Source organism: Cherax quadricarinatus, chromosome 4, assembly GCF_038502225.1.
Source record: "Cherax quadricarinatus isolate ZL_2023a chromosome 4, ASM3850222v1, whole genome shotgun sequence".
Lineage (NCBI taxonomy): Eukaryota > Metazoa > Arthropoda > Malacostraca > Decapoda > Parastacidae > Cherax > Cherax quadricarinatus.
In genome coordinates, this window is record NC_091295.1 from 122,369 (window position 1) to 136,290 (window position 13,922).

Below are 13,922 nucleotides of genomic sequence, written 5' to 3' on the forward strand. Positions count from 1 at the left end.
TTTTCTAACCACGAATTAAGTTTGTCTAAATCCTCCTGAAGTTCCGTGACATCTACGTCTGAATCAATTATCCTACCTATCTTCGTATCATCAACGAATATGCTTATATCACTAGTAATTCCCTCGTCAAGGTCATTTATATATATATTATAAAGAACAACGGGCCTTAAGCCGATCCCTGCGGAACGCCACTTGTTACAGACCCTCACTCAGATTTAATCCCATATTGGTGAGCCATGACTCGGTCCATAACAGCACTTTTCCCACAGTGCCATGAGCTGCCACTTTCTTTAACAGTCTCTGATGTGGCACTCTATCAAAAGCCTTACTAAAATCCAAATAAACGAATTCTGTATCGTGATCAACAGCCTCAAAAGTTTTACTGAAGAAAGTTAGTAAATTAGTCAGGTAGGAACGGCCCCTCGTGAATTCATGCTGAGTATCATTAATCAAATTATGCTTATCCAGATGGCTTCTTACGTTATCAGATATAAGTGACTCTAGTAATTTGCCTACAATTGAGGTCAGGCTTATCGGGAGGTAATTTGACGGTAACGACTTGTCCCCTGCTTTAAAAATAAAAATTACATTAGCCATCTTCCACATATCAGACACTACACCTGTTTAACAGAGATGTATTAAAAATATTGGTTAATGGTTCACAAAGTTCCATTGAAAAAAACCTCATCAGGACCCGGTGATTTATTTTGTTTCAGTCGGTCTCTTTGTTTCACAACCATTTCACTAGTGACTCTGATGTTACATAATTTATCTTCTTCAGGTCCACTATAAAAATTAATTACTGGGATATTGTTAGTATCTTCCTGTGTAAAAACCGAGAGAAAAATAATTATTTAAAATCGAGCACATTTCATTCTCCTTGTCAGTAAGATGCCCATAGTTATTTTTAAGGGGACCTATCTTATCTCTGACTTTTGTTCTATAGACCTGGAAAAAACTTTTTGGGTTAGTTTTAGAATCTCTAACAACTTTAATTTCGTAGTCTCGTTTAGCTTTTCTTATCCCCTTTTTAACGTCCCTCTTAATGTCAATATACTGATTCATAAGATGACCCTCACCTCTTTTTGATACGTCTATAAACTCCTCTCTTCTGGCCTAAAGGATATTTGAGCCTATTATTCATCCATTTTGGGTCATTTCTATTCGATCTAATTTCTTTATTCGGGATAAATGTTCTTTGGGCAGCATGTATAGTGTTTAGAAAGCTGACATATTGATAACTCTCTTCGTTACTCCAGTCCACAGATTACAAGTGTTCTCTAAGCCCATTGTAATCTGCTAAGCGAAAATCTGGGACCATTACTTAGTTATTCCTACTGTCATACTTCCATTCAATGCTGAAGGTAATACTAAAGTAAGAGTATCACTGTCAGTGTGATAGGCCCACTGTCAGTGTGATAGGCCCACTGTCAGTGTGATAGGCCCACTGTCAGTGTGATAGGCCCACTGTCAGTGTGATAGGCCCACTGTCAGTGTGATAGGCCCACTGTCAGTGTGATAGGTCCACTGTCAGTGTGATAGGCCCACTGTCAGTGTGATAGGTCCACTGTAAGTGTGATATGCCCACTGTCAGTATGATAGGCCCACTGTCAGTGTCACTGTCAGTATGATAGGTCCACTGTCAGTGTCACTGTCAGTATGATAGGTCCACTGTCAGTGTTACTGTCAGTATGATAGGCCCACTGTCAGTATCACTGTCAGTGTGATAGGCCCACTGTCAGTGTGATAGGCCCACTGTCAGTATGATAGGCCCACTGTCAGTATCACTGTCAGTGTGATAGGCCCACTGTCAGTATCACTGTCAGTGTGATAGGCCCACTGTCAGTATCACTGTCAGTGTGATAGGCCCACTGTCAGTGTGATAGGCCCACTGTCAGTGTGATAGGCCCACTGTCAGTGTGATAGGCCCACTGTCAGTGTGATAGGCCCACTGTCAGTGTGATAGGCCCACTGTCAGTGTGATAGGCCCACTGTCAGTGTGATAGGTCCACTGTCAGTGTGATAGGCCCACTGTCAGTGTGATAGGCCCACTGTCAGTGTGATAGGTCCACTGTCAGTGTGATAGGCCCACTGTCAGTGTGATAGGTCCACTGTCAGTGTGATAGGCCCACTGTCAGTGTGATAGGCCCACTGTCAGTGTGATAGGCCCACTGTCAGTGTGATAGGCCCACTGTCAGTGTGATAGGCCCACTGTCAGTGTGATAGGCCCACTGTCAGTGTGATAGGCCCACTGTCAGTGTGATAGGTCCACTGTCAGTGTGATAGGCCCACTGTAAGTGTGATAGGCCCACTGTCAGTGTCATATGCCCACTGTCAGTATGATAGGCCCACTGTCAGTGTCACTGTCAGTATGATAGGCCCACTGTCAGTGTCACTGTCAGTGTGATAGGCCCACTGTCAGTGACATTGTCAGTATGATAGGCCCACTGTCAGTGTCACTGTCAGTATGATAGGCTCACTGTCAGTGTCACTGTCAGTGTCACTGTCAATGTCACTGTCAGTGTCACTGTCAGTGTCACTGTCAGTGTCACTGTCAATGTCACTGTCAGTGACACTGTCAATGTCACTGTCAGTGTCACTGTCAATGTCACTGTCAATGTCACTGTCAGTGTCATTGTCAGTGTCACTGTCAGTATGATAGGACCACTGTCAGTGTCACTGTCAGTGTCACTGTCAATGTCACTGTCAGTGTCACTGTCAGTATGATAGGCCCACTGTCAGTGTCACTGTCAGTGTCACTTTCAGTGTCACTGTCAGTGTCACTGTCAGTGTCACTGTCAATGTCACTGTCAGTGTCACTGTTCCTGTTCATAATCCCACTTGTATATAAGTGAAAGAAACATTGTTAACTAATATATATATATCACTTGTAACTTTAACTTCGTAATCTCCTGTGGCTTTTTTTTATTCATTTTTTTCTTAAATTTCTCTTTCAGTTGACTATACTGATTTCTTAACTGTGCATTTCCCCTTTTGATTTGCCTGTGAAGGTCTCTCTCTTTTGACCCATTTAGAGTCATTTTTGTTTGATCTAATTTCCCTATTTGGAACATCAGCTGTCTGGGGCAGCTAAAACTATGCTTTGAAAAATGTCATATCGGCAGCCATCACCACCAACCTGATTTGAACTGATCCAGAGTCAGGTCACACCAGTTCAACCCACCCAGGTAATTCCTCAGTCCTATTAAATCGGTCAGGCTGAAGTTAGAGACATTGACTTGATTGTAGTTATCTAAGTAATTTCGTGATATATTGAAATTGAGTGATTTCGGATCACTTTTCCCAAGCTCATCATTAACCTCAAGATAATTAATTAGTGATTTCGTGTTGGCAAGAACCAAGTCTAGCAAGGTGTTTCTTCTAGTTGGTTCGCTCACGAACTGCTTCAGAAAACAATCATAGGTCGTATCAAAGAAGTCACTAAACTCAAGATTTACTGTCAAATTGCTCTAATTAGTTTGTCTAAAGTTAAAATCTCCCACTTTCACAACATTTTCGAATTGAGATCCATTATGAATTTTTACAAATAGAAGTTTAGTGCACTCCCTATCAAGGTTTGGGAGTCTGTGAATAAGTTATTAGTTATTCACAGTCCTCAAGAAACTGTTGCTAGACAGATTCAGTGTCTGATGCTTCTAGTTTTATATCTTGTCTGATGCTACAGTTTCAATTATCTCTGACATACATGGCCACTCCACCACCCTTCCTGTTGACCCTATCAGTGTGGAATAATTTATAGCCTTGTATGTGGCATTCAGAAGACGTTTCTCTATCCTTTAGGTTGAGCCAGGTCTCTGTTATATCAATAACATCTATGTTTCTTGCACTTGAAGTTGATCTTAGACTCCAACGACTAGTATAGTAAACCGCAATATAACCTTAGTTATATTTATAAGTAAATTTATGATGAATAATGTCTTTTAAACACACACACACATACACACACATACTAGGTGAGTACATACACACACACATACACACACACACGTACACACGTACACACACACACATACACACACACACACACACACACACACACACACACACACACACACACATATATATATATATATATATACATATATATACATACATATATATATATATATATATATATATATATATATATATATATATATATATATATATATATATATACATATATAATTTTAACATCAATATCAGAAAATTATATTAACGTGAATTTCTAATATTTATTTTAAGGTTGATGTTTATTACAATGTTCTTTGTTAATGTTCATCTTATTGTTCTGTTCTTCTCAATGTTTCATTTCTATGTTACTTTACTATTCTTATTTGTCTGGTTGTTAAGAATTTTAAGTTTTTTTTTTATACCACATTGTTCTTCTAGTTTAATAACATTGTTCTTCAAGCTTTGTTGACACCATACACAGATTCATGATTAGGTACATCATACATTGTACTTATTAGTGGAGGCAGCATGAAGCCTCCACCACTGTATTAGTGGAGGCAGCATGAAGCCTCCACCACTGTATTAGTGGAGGCAGCATGGAGCCTCCACCACTGTATTAGTGGAGGCAGCATGGAGCCTCCACCACTGTATTAGTGGAGGCAGCATGGAGCCTCCACCACTGTATTAGTGGAGGCAGTATTGAGCCTCCACCACTGTATTAGTGGAGGTAGCATGAAGCCTCCACCACTGTATTAGTGGAGGCAGCATGGAGCCTCCACCACTGTATTAGTGGAGGCAGCATGGAGCCTCCACCACTGTATTAGTGGAGGCAGCATGGAGCCTCCACCACTGTATTAGTGGAGGCAGCATGGAGCCTCCACCACTGTATTAGTGGAGGCAGCATGGAGCCTCCACCACTGTATTAAAGGAGGCAGTATTGAGCCTCCACCACTGTATTAGTGGAGGCAGTATTGAGCCTCCACCACTGTATTAGTGGAGGCAGCATGGAGCCTCCACCACTGTATTAGTGGAGGCAGCATGGAGCCTCCACCACTGTATTAGTGGAGGCAGCATGGAGCCTCCACCACTGTATTAGTGGAGGCAGCATGGAGCCTCCATCACTGTATTAGTGGAGGCAGCATGGAGCCTCCACCACTGTATTAGTGGAGGCAGCATGGAGCCTCCACCACTGTATTAGTGGAGGCAGTATTGAGCCTCCACCACTGTATTAGTGGAGGCAGCATGGAGCCTCCACCACTGTATTAGTGGAGGCAGCATGGAGCCTCCACCACTGTATTAGTGGAGGCAGCATGGAGCCTCCACCACTGTATTAGTGGAGGCAGCATGGAGCCTCCACCACTGTATTAGTGGAGGCAGCATGGAGCCTCCACCACTGTATTAGGGGAGGCAGTATTGAGCCTCCACCACTGTATTAGTGGAGGCAGCATGGAGCCTCCACCACTGTATTAGTGAAGGCAGCATGGAGCTTCCACCACTGTATTAGTGGAGGCAGCATGGAGCCTCCACCACTGTATTAGTGGAGGCAGCATGGAGCCTCCACCACTGTATTAGTGAAGGCAGCATGGAGCCTCCACCACTGTAATAGTGGAGGCAGCATGGAGCCTCCACCACTGTATTAGTGGAGGCAGCATGGAGTCTCCACCACTGTATTAGTGGAGGCAGCATGGAGCCTCCACCACTTTATTAGTGGAGGCAGCATGGAGCCTCCACCAATATATTAGTGGAGGCAGCAAGAAGCCTCCACCACTGTATTAGTGGAGGAAGCATGGAGCCTCCACCACTGTATTAGTGGAGGCAGCATGGAGCCTCCACCACTGTATTAGTGGAGGCAGCATGGAGCCTCCACCACTGTATTAGAGGAGGCAGTATTGAGCCTCCACCACTGTATTAGTGGAGGAAGCATGGAGCCTCCACCACTGTATTAGTGAAGGCAGCATGGAGCCTCCACCACTGTATTAGTTGAGGCAGCATGGAGCCTCCACCACTGTATTAGTGAAGGCAGCATGGAGCCTCCACCACTGTAATAGTGGAGGGAGCATGGAGCCTCCACCACTGTATTAGTGGAGGCAGCATGGAGTCTCCACCACTGTATTAGTGGAGGCAGCATGGAGCCTCCACCACTGTATTAGTGGAGGCAGCATGGAGCCTCCACCACTGTATTAGAGGAGGCAGCATGGAGCCTCCACCACTGGATTAGTGGAGCCAGCATGGAGCCTCCACCACTGTATTAGTGGAGGCAGCATGGAGCCTCCACCACTGTATTAGTGGAGGCAGCATGGAGCCTCCACCACTGTATTAGTGGAGGCAGCATGGAGCCTCCACCACTGTATTAGTGGAGGCAGTATTGAGCCTCCACCACTGTATTAGTGGAGGCAGCATGGAGCCTCCACCACTGTATTAGTGAAGGCAGCATGGAGCCTCCACCACTGTATTAGTGGAGGCAGCATGGAGCCTCCACCACTGTATTAGTGAAGGCAGCATGGAGCCTCCACCACTGTATTAGTGGAGGCAGCATGGAGCCTCCACCACTGTATTAGTGGAGGCAGCATGGAGTCTCCACCACTGTATTAGTGGAGGCAGTATGGAGCCTCCACCACTGTATTAGTGGAGGCAGCATGGAGCCTCCACCACTGTATTAGAGGAGGCAGCATGGAGCCTCCACCACTGGATTAGTGGAGCCAGCATGGAGCCTCCACCACTGTATTAGTGGAGGCAGCATGGAGCCTCCACCACTGTATTAGTGGAGGCAGCACGGAGCCTCCAGCATTGCATTAGTGGAGGCAGCATGGAGCTTCCATCAATGTATTAGTGGAGGCAGTATTGAGCCTCCACCACTGTATTAGTGGAGGCAGCATGGAGCCTCCACCACTGTATTAGTGGAGGCAGCATGAAGCCTCCACCACTGTATTAGTGGAGGCAGCATGGAGCCTCCACCACTGTATTAGTGGAGGCAGCATGGAGCCTCCACCACTGTATTAGTGGAGACAGCATGAAACCTCCACCACTGTATTAGTGGAGGAAGCATGGAGCCTCCACCACTGCATTAGAGGAGGCAACATGGAGCCTCCACTACTGTATTAGTGGAGGCAGCATGGAGCCTCCACCACTGAATTAATGGAGGCAGCATGGAGCCTCGACCACTATATTAGAGGAGGCAGCATGGAGCCTCCACCACTGTATTAGGGGAGGCAGCATGGAGCCTCCACCACTGTATTAATGGAGGCAGCATGGAGCCTCCACCATTGTATTAGTGGAGGCAGCATGGAGCCTCCAGCATTGCATTAGTGGAGGCAGCATGGAGCCTCCACCACTGTATTAGTGGAGGCAGTATTGAGCCTCCACCACTGTATTAGTGGAGGCAGCATGGAGCCTCCACCACTGTATTAGTGGAGGCAGCATGGAGCCTCCACCACTGTATTAGTGGAGGCAGCATGGAGCCTCCACCACTGTATTAGTGGAGGCAGCATGGAGCCTCCACCACTGTATTAGTGGAGGCAGCATGGAGCCTCCACCACTGTATTAATGGAGGCAGCATGGAGCCTCCACCACTGTATTAGTGGAGGCAGCATGGAGCCTCCAGCATTGCATTAGTGGAGGCAGAATGGAGCCTCCACCACTGTATTAGTGGAGGCAGTATTGAGCCTCCACTACTGTATTAGTGGAGGCAGCATGGAGCCTCCACCACTGTATTAGTGGAGGCAGCATGGAGCCTCAACCACTGTATTAGTGGAGGCAGCATGGAGCCTCCACCACTGTATTAGTGGAGGCAGCATGGAGCCTCCACCACTGTATTAGTGGAGGCAGCATGAAACCTCCACCACGGTATTAGTGGAGGCAGCATGGAGCCTCCACCACTGTATTAGGGGAGGCAACATGGAGCATCCACTACTGTATTAGTGGAGGCAGCATGGAGCCTCCACCACTGTATTAATGGAGGCAGCATGGAGCCTCCACCACTGTATTAGTGGAGGCAGCATGGAGCCTCCACCACTGTATTAGTGGAGGCAGCATGGAGCCTCCACCACTGTATTAATGGAGGCAGCATGGAGCCTCCACCACTATATTAGTGGAGGCAGCATGGAGCCTCCAGCATTGCATTAGTGAAGGCAACATGGAGCCTCCACCACTGCATTAGTGGAGGCAGTATTGAGCCTACACCACTGTATTAGTGGAGGATGCATGGAGCCTCCACCACTGTATTAGTGGAGGCAGCATGGAGCCTCCACCACTGTATTAGTGGAGGCAGCATGAAGCATCCACCACCGTATTAGTGGAGGCAGCATGGAGCCTCCCCCACTGTATTAGTGGAGGCAGCATGGAGCCTCCACCACTGTATTAGTGGAGGCAGCATGGAACCTCCACCACTGTATTAATGGAGGCAGCATGGAGCCTCCACCACTGTATTAGTGGAGGCAGCATGGAGCCTCCAGCATTGTATTAGTGGAGGCAGCATGGAGCCTCCACCACTGTATTTGTGGAGGCAGTATTGAGCCTCCACCACTTTATTAGTGGAGGCAGCATGGAGCCTCCAGCACTGTATTAGTGGAGGCAGCATGGAGCCTCCACCACTGTATTAGTGGAGGCAGCATGGAGCCTCCACCACTGTATTAGTGGAGGCAGCATGGAGCCTCCACCACTGTATTAGTGGAGGCAGCATGAAACCTCCACCACTGTATTAGTGGAGGCAGCATGGAGCCTCCACCACTGTATTAGAGGAGGCAACATGGAGCCTCCACTACTGTATTAGTGGAGGCAGCATGGAGCCTCCACCACTGTATTAATGGAGGCAGCATGGAGCCTCCACCACTGTATTAGTGGAGGCAGCATGGAGCCTCCACAACTGTATTAGTGGAGGCAGCATGGAGCCTCCACCACTGTATTAATGGAGGCAGCATGGAGCCTCCACCACTATATTAGTGGAGGCAGCATGGAGCCTCCAGCATTGCATTAGTGAAGGCAGCATGGAGCCTCCACCACTGTATTAGTGGAAGCAGTATTGAGCCTCCACCACTGTATTAGTGGAGGATGCATGGAGCCTCCACCACTGTATTAGTGGAGGCAGCATGGAGCCTCCACCACTGTATTAGTGGAGGCAGCATGAAGCCTCCACCACTGTATTAGTGGAAGCAGCATGGAGCCTCCACCACTTTATTAGTGGAGGCAGCATGGAACCTCCCCCACTGTATTAGTGGAGGCAGCATGGAGCCTCCACCACTGTATTAGTGGAGGCAGCATGGAGCCTTCACCACTGTATTAGTGGAGGCAGCATGAAGCATCCACAACTTTATTAGTGGAGGCAGCATGGAGCCTCCACCACTGTATTAGTGCAGGCAGCATGGAGCCTCCACCACTGTATTAGTGGAGGCAGCATGGAGCCTCCACTACTGTATTAGTGGAGGCAGCATGAAGCATCCACCACTGTATTAGTGGAGGCAGCATGGAGCCTCCACCACTGTATTAGTGGAGGCAGCATGGAGCCTCCACCACTGTATTAGTGGAGGCAGCATGAAGCATCCACCACTGTATTAGTGGAGGCAGCATGGAGCCTCCACCACTGTATTAGTGGAGGCAGCATGGAGCCTCCACCACTGTATTAGTGGAGGCAGCATGGAGCCTCCACCACTGTATTAGAGGAGGCAACATGGAGCCTCCACTACTTTATTAGTGGAGGCAGCATGGAGCCTCCACCACTGTATTAATGGAGGCAGCATGGGGCCTCGACCACTATATTAGAGGAGGCAGCATGGAGCCTCCACCACTGTATTAGTGGAGGCAGCATGGAGCCTCCACCACTGTATTAATGGAGGCAGCATGGAGCCTCCGCCATTGTATTAGTGGAGGCAGCATGGAGCCTCCAGCATTGCATTAGTGGATGCAGCATGGAGCCTCCAACACTGTATTAGTGGAGGCAGTATTGAGCCTCCACCACTGTATTAGTGGAGGCTGCATGGAGCCTCCACCACTGTATTAGTGGAGGCAGCATGGAACCTCCACCACTGTATTAGTGGAGGCAGCATGGAGCCTCCACCACTGTATTAGTGGAGGCAGCATGAAACCTCCACCACTGTATTAGTGGAGGCAGCATGGAGCCTCCACCACTGTTTAGAGGAGGCAACTTGGAGCCTCCACTACTGTATTAGTGGAGGCAGCATGGAGCCTCCACCACTGTATTAATGGAGGCAGCATGGAGCCTCCACCACTGTATTAGTGGAGGCAGCATGGAGCCTCCACCACTGTATTAGTGGAGGCAGCATGGAGCCTCCACCACTGTATTAATGGAGGCAGCATGGAGCCTCCACCACTGTATTAGTGGAGGCAGCATGGAGCCTCCACCACTGTATTAGTGGAGGCAGCATGGAGCCTCCACCACTGTATTAGTGGAGTCAGTATTGAGCCTCCACCACTGTATTAGTGGAGGCTGTATGGAGCCTCCACCACTGTATTAGTGGAGGCAGCATGGAGCCTCCACCACTGTATTAGTGGAGGCAGCATGAAGCATTCACCACTGTATTAGTGGAGGCAGCATGGAGCCTCCACCACTGTATTAGTGGAGGCAGCATGGAGCCTCCACCACTGTATTAGTGGAGGCAGCATGGAGCCTCCACCACTGTATTAGTGGAGGCAGCATGGAGCCTCCACCACTGTATTAGTGGAGGCAGCATGAAGCATCCACTACTGTATTAGTGGAGGCAGCATGGAGCCTCCACCACTGTATTAGTGGAAGCAGCATGGAGCCTCCACCACTGTATTATTGGAGGCAGAATGAAGCATCCACTACTGTATTAGTGGAGGCAGCATGGAGCCTCCACCACTGTATTAGTGCAGGCAGCATGGAGCCTCGACCACTGTATTAGTGGAGGCAGCATGGAGCCTCCACCACTGTATTAGTGGAGGCAGCATGAAGCATCCACCACTGTATTAGTGGAGGCAGCATGGAGCCTCCACCACTGTATTAGTGGAGGCAGCATGGAGCTTCCACCACTGTATTATTGGAGGCAGCATGAAGCATCCACCACTGTATTAGTGGAGGCAGCATGGAGCCTCCACCACTGTATTAGTGGAGGCAGCATGGAGCCTCCACCACTGTATTAGTGGAGGCAGCATGGAGCCTCCACCACTGTATTAATGGAGGCAGCATGGAGCCTCCACCACTGCATTAGAGGAGGCAGCATGGAGCCTCCACCACTGTATTAGTGGAGGCAGCATGGAGCCTCCACCACTATATTAATGGAGGCAACATGGAGCCTCCACCACTTTATTAGAGGAGTCAGCATGGAGCCTCCACCACTGTATTAGTGGAGGCAGCATGGAGCCTCCACCACTGTATTAATGGAGGCAGCATGGAGCCTCCACCACCGTATTAGTGGAGGCAGCATGGAGCCTCCACCATTGCATTACTGGAGGCAGCATGGAGCCTCCACCACTGTATTAGTGGAGGCAGTATTGAGCCTCCACCACTGTATTAGTGGAGGCAGCATGGAGCCTCCACCACTGTATTAGTGGAGGCAGCATGGAGCCTCCACCACTGTATTAGTGGAGGCAGCATGAAACCTCCACCACTGTATTAGTGGAGGGAGCATGGAGCCTCCACCACTGTATTAGAGGAGGCAACATGGAGCCTCCACTACTGTATTAGTGGAGGCAGCATGGAGCCTCCACCACTGTATTAATGGAGGCAGCATGGAGCCTCCACCACTGTATTAGAGGAGGCAGCATGGAGCCTCCACCACTGTATTAGTTGAGGCAGCATGGAGCCTCCACCACTGTATTAATGGAGGCAGCATGGAGCCTCCACCACTGTTTTAGTGGAGGCAGTATTGAGCCTCCACCACTATATTAGTGGAGGCTGCATGGAGCCTTCACCACTGTATTAGGGGAGGCAGCATGGAGCCTCCACCACTGTATTAGTGGACTCAGCATGGAGCCTCGACCACTGTATTAGTGGAGGCAGCATGAAGCCTCCACCACTGTATTAGTGGAGGCAGCATGGAGCCTCCACCACTGTATTAGTGGAGGCAGCATGGAGCCTCCACCACTGTATTAGTGGAGGCAGCATGGAGCCTCCACCACTGTATTAGTGGAGGCAGCATGGAGCCTCCACCACTGTATTAGTGGAGGCAGCAAGAAGCCTCCACCACTGTATTAGTGGAGGCAGCATGGATCCTCCACCACTGTATTAGTGGAGGCAGTATGGGGCCTCCACCACTGTATTAGTGGAGGCAACATGGAGCCTACACCACTGTATTAGTGGAGGCAGCATGGAGCCTCCACCACTGTATTAGTGGAGGTAGCATGGAGCCTCCACCACTGCATTAGTGGAGGCAGCATGGATCTTCCACCATTGTATTAGTAGAGGTAGCATGGAGCCTCCACCACTGTATTAGTGGAGGCAGTATTGAGCCTCCACCACTGTATTAATGGAGGCATCATGGAGCCTCCACCACTGTATTAGTGGAGGCAGCATGGAGCCTCCACCACTGTATTAGTCGATTAGTCGAGGCAGCATGGAGCCTCCACCACTGTATTAGTGGAGGCAGCATGGAACCTCCACCACTGTATTAGTGGAGGCAGCATGGAGCCTCCACCACTGTATTAGGTGAGGGAGTATGGAGCCTTCACCACTGTATTAGTGGACTAAGCATGGAGCCTCCACCACTTTATTAGGGGAGGCAGCATGGAGCCTCCACCACTGTATTAGTGGAGGCAGCATGGAGCCTCCACCACTGTATTAGTGGAGGCAGCATGGAGCCTCCACCACTGTATTAGTGGAGGCAGCATGGAGCCTCCACCAATATATTAGTGGAGGCAGCATGAAGCCTCCACCACTGTATTAGTGGAGGCAGCATGAAGCCTCCACCACTGTATTAGTGGAGGCAGCATGGATCCTCCACCACTGTATTAGTGGAGGCAGTATGGGGCCTCCACCACTGTATTAGTGGAGGCAGCATGGAGCCTACACCACTGTATTAGTGGAGGCAGCATGGAGCCTCCACCACTGTATTAGTGGAGGTAGCATGGAGCCTCCACCACTGTATTAGTGGAGGCAGCATGGATCTTCCACCATTGTATTAGTGGAGGTAGCATGGAGCCTCCACCACTGTATTAGTGGAGGCAGTATTGAGCCTCCACCACTGTATTAGTGGAGGCAGCATGGAGCCTCCACCACTGTATTAGTGGAGGCAGCATGGAGCCTCCACCACTGTATTAGTGGAGGCAGCATGGAGCCTCAACCACTGTATTAGGGGAGGCAGTATGGAGCCTCCACCACTGTATTAGAGGAGGCAGCATGGAGCCTCCACCAATGTATTAGTGGAGGCAGCATGGAGCCTCCACCACTGTATTAGTGGAGGCAGCATGGAGCCTCCACCAATATATTAGTGGAGGCAGCATGAAGCCTCCACCACTGTATTAGTGGAGGCAGCAAGAAGCCTCCACCACTGTATTAGTGGAGGCAGCATGGATTCTCCACCACAGTATTAGTGGAGGCAGCATGGGGCCTCCACCACTGTATTAGTGGAGGCAGCATGGAGCCTACACCACTGTATTAGTGGAGGCAGCATGGAGCCTCCACCACTGAATTAGTGGAGGCAGCATGGAGCCTCCACCACTGTATTAGGGGAGGCAGCATGGAGCCTCCACCACTGTATTAGTGGACTCGCATGGAGCCTCCACCACTGTATTAGTGGAGGCAGCATGAAGCCTCCACCACTGTGTTAGTGGAGGCAGCATGGAGCCTCCACCACTGTATTAGTGGAGGCAGCATGAAGCCTCCACCACTGTATTAGTGGAGGCATCATGGAGCCTCCACCACTGTATTAGTGGAGGCAGCATGGAGCCTCCACCACTGTATTAGTGGAGGTAGCATGGAGCCTCCACCAATATATTAGTGGAGGCAGTATGAAGCCTCCATCACTGTATTAGTGGAGGCAGCATGAAGCCTCCACCAC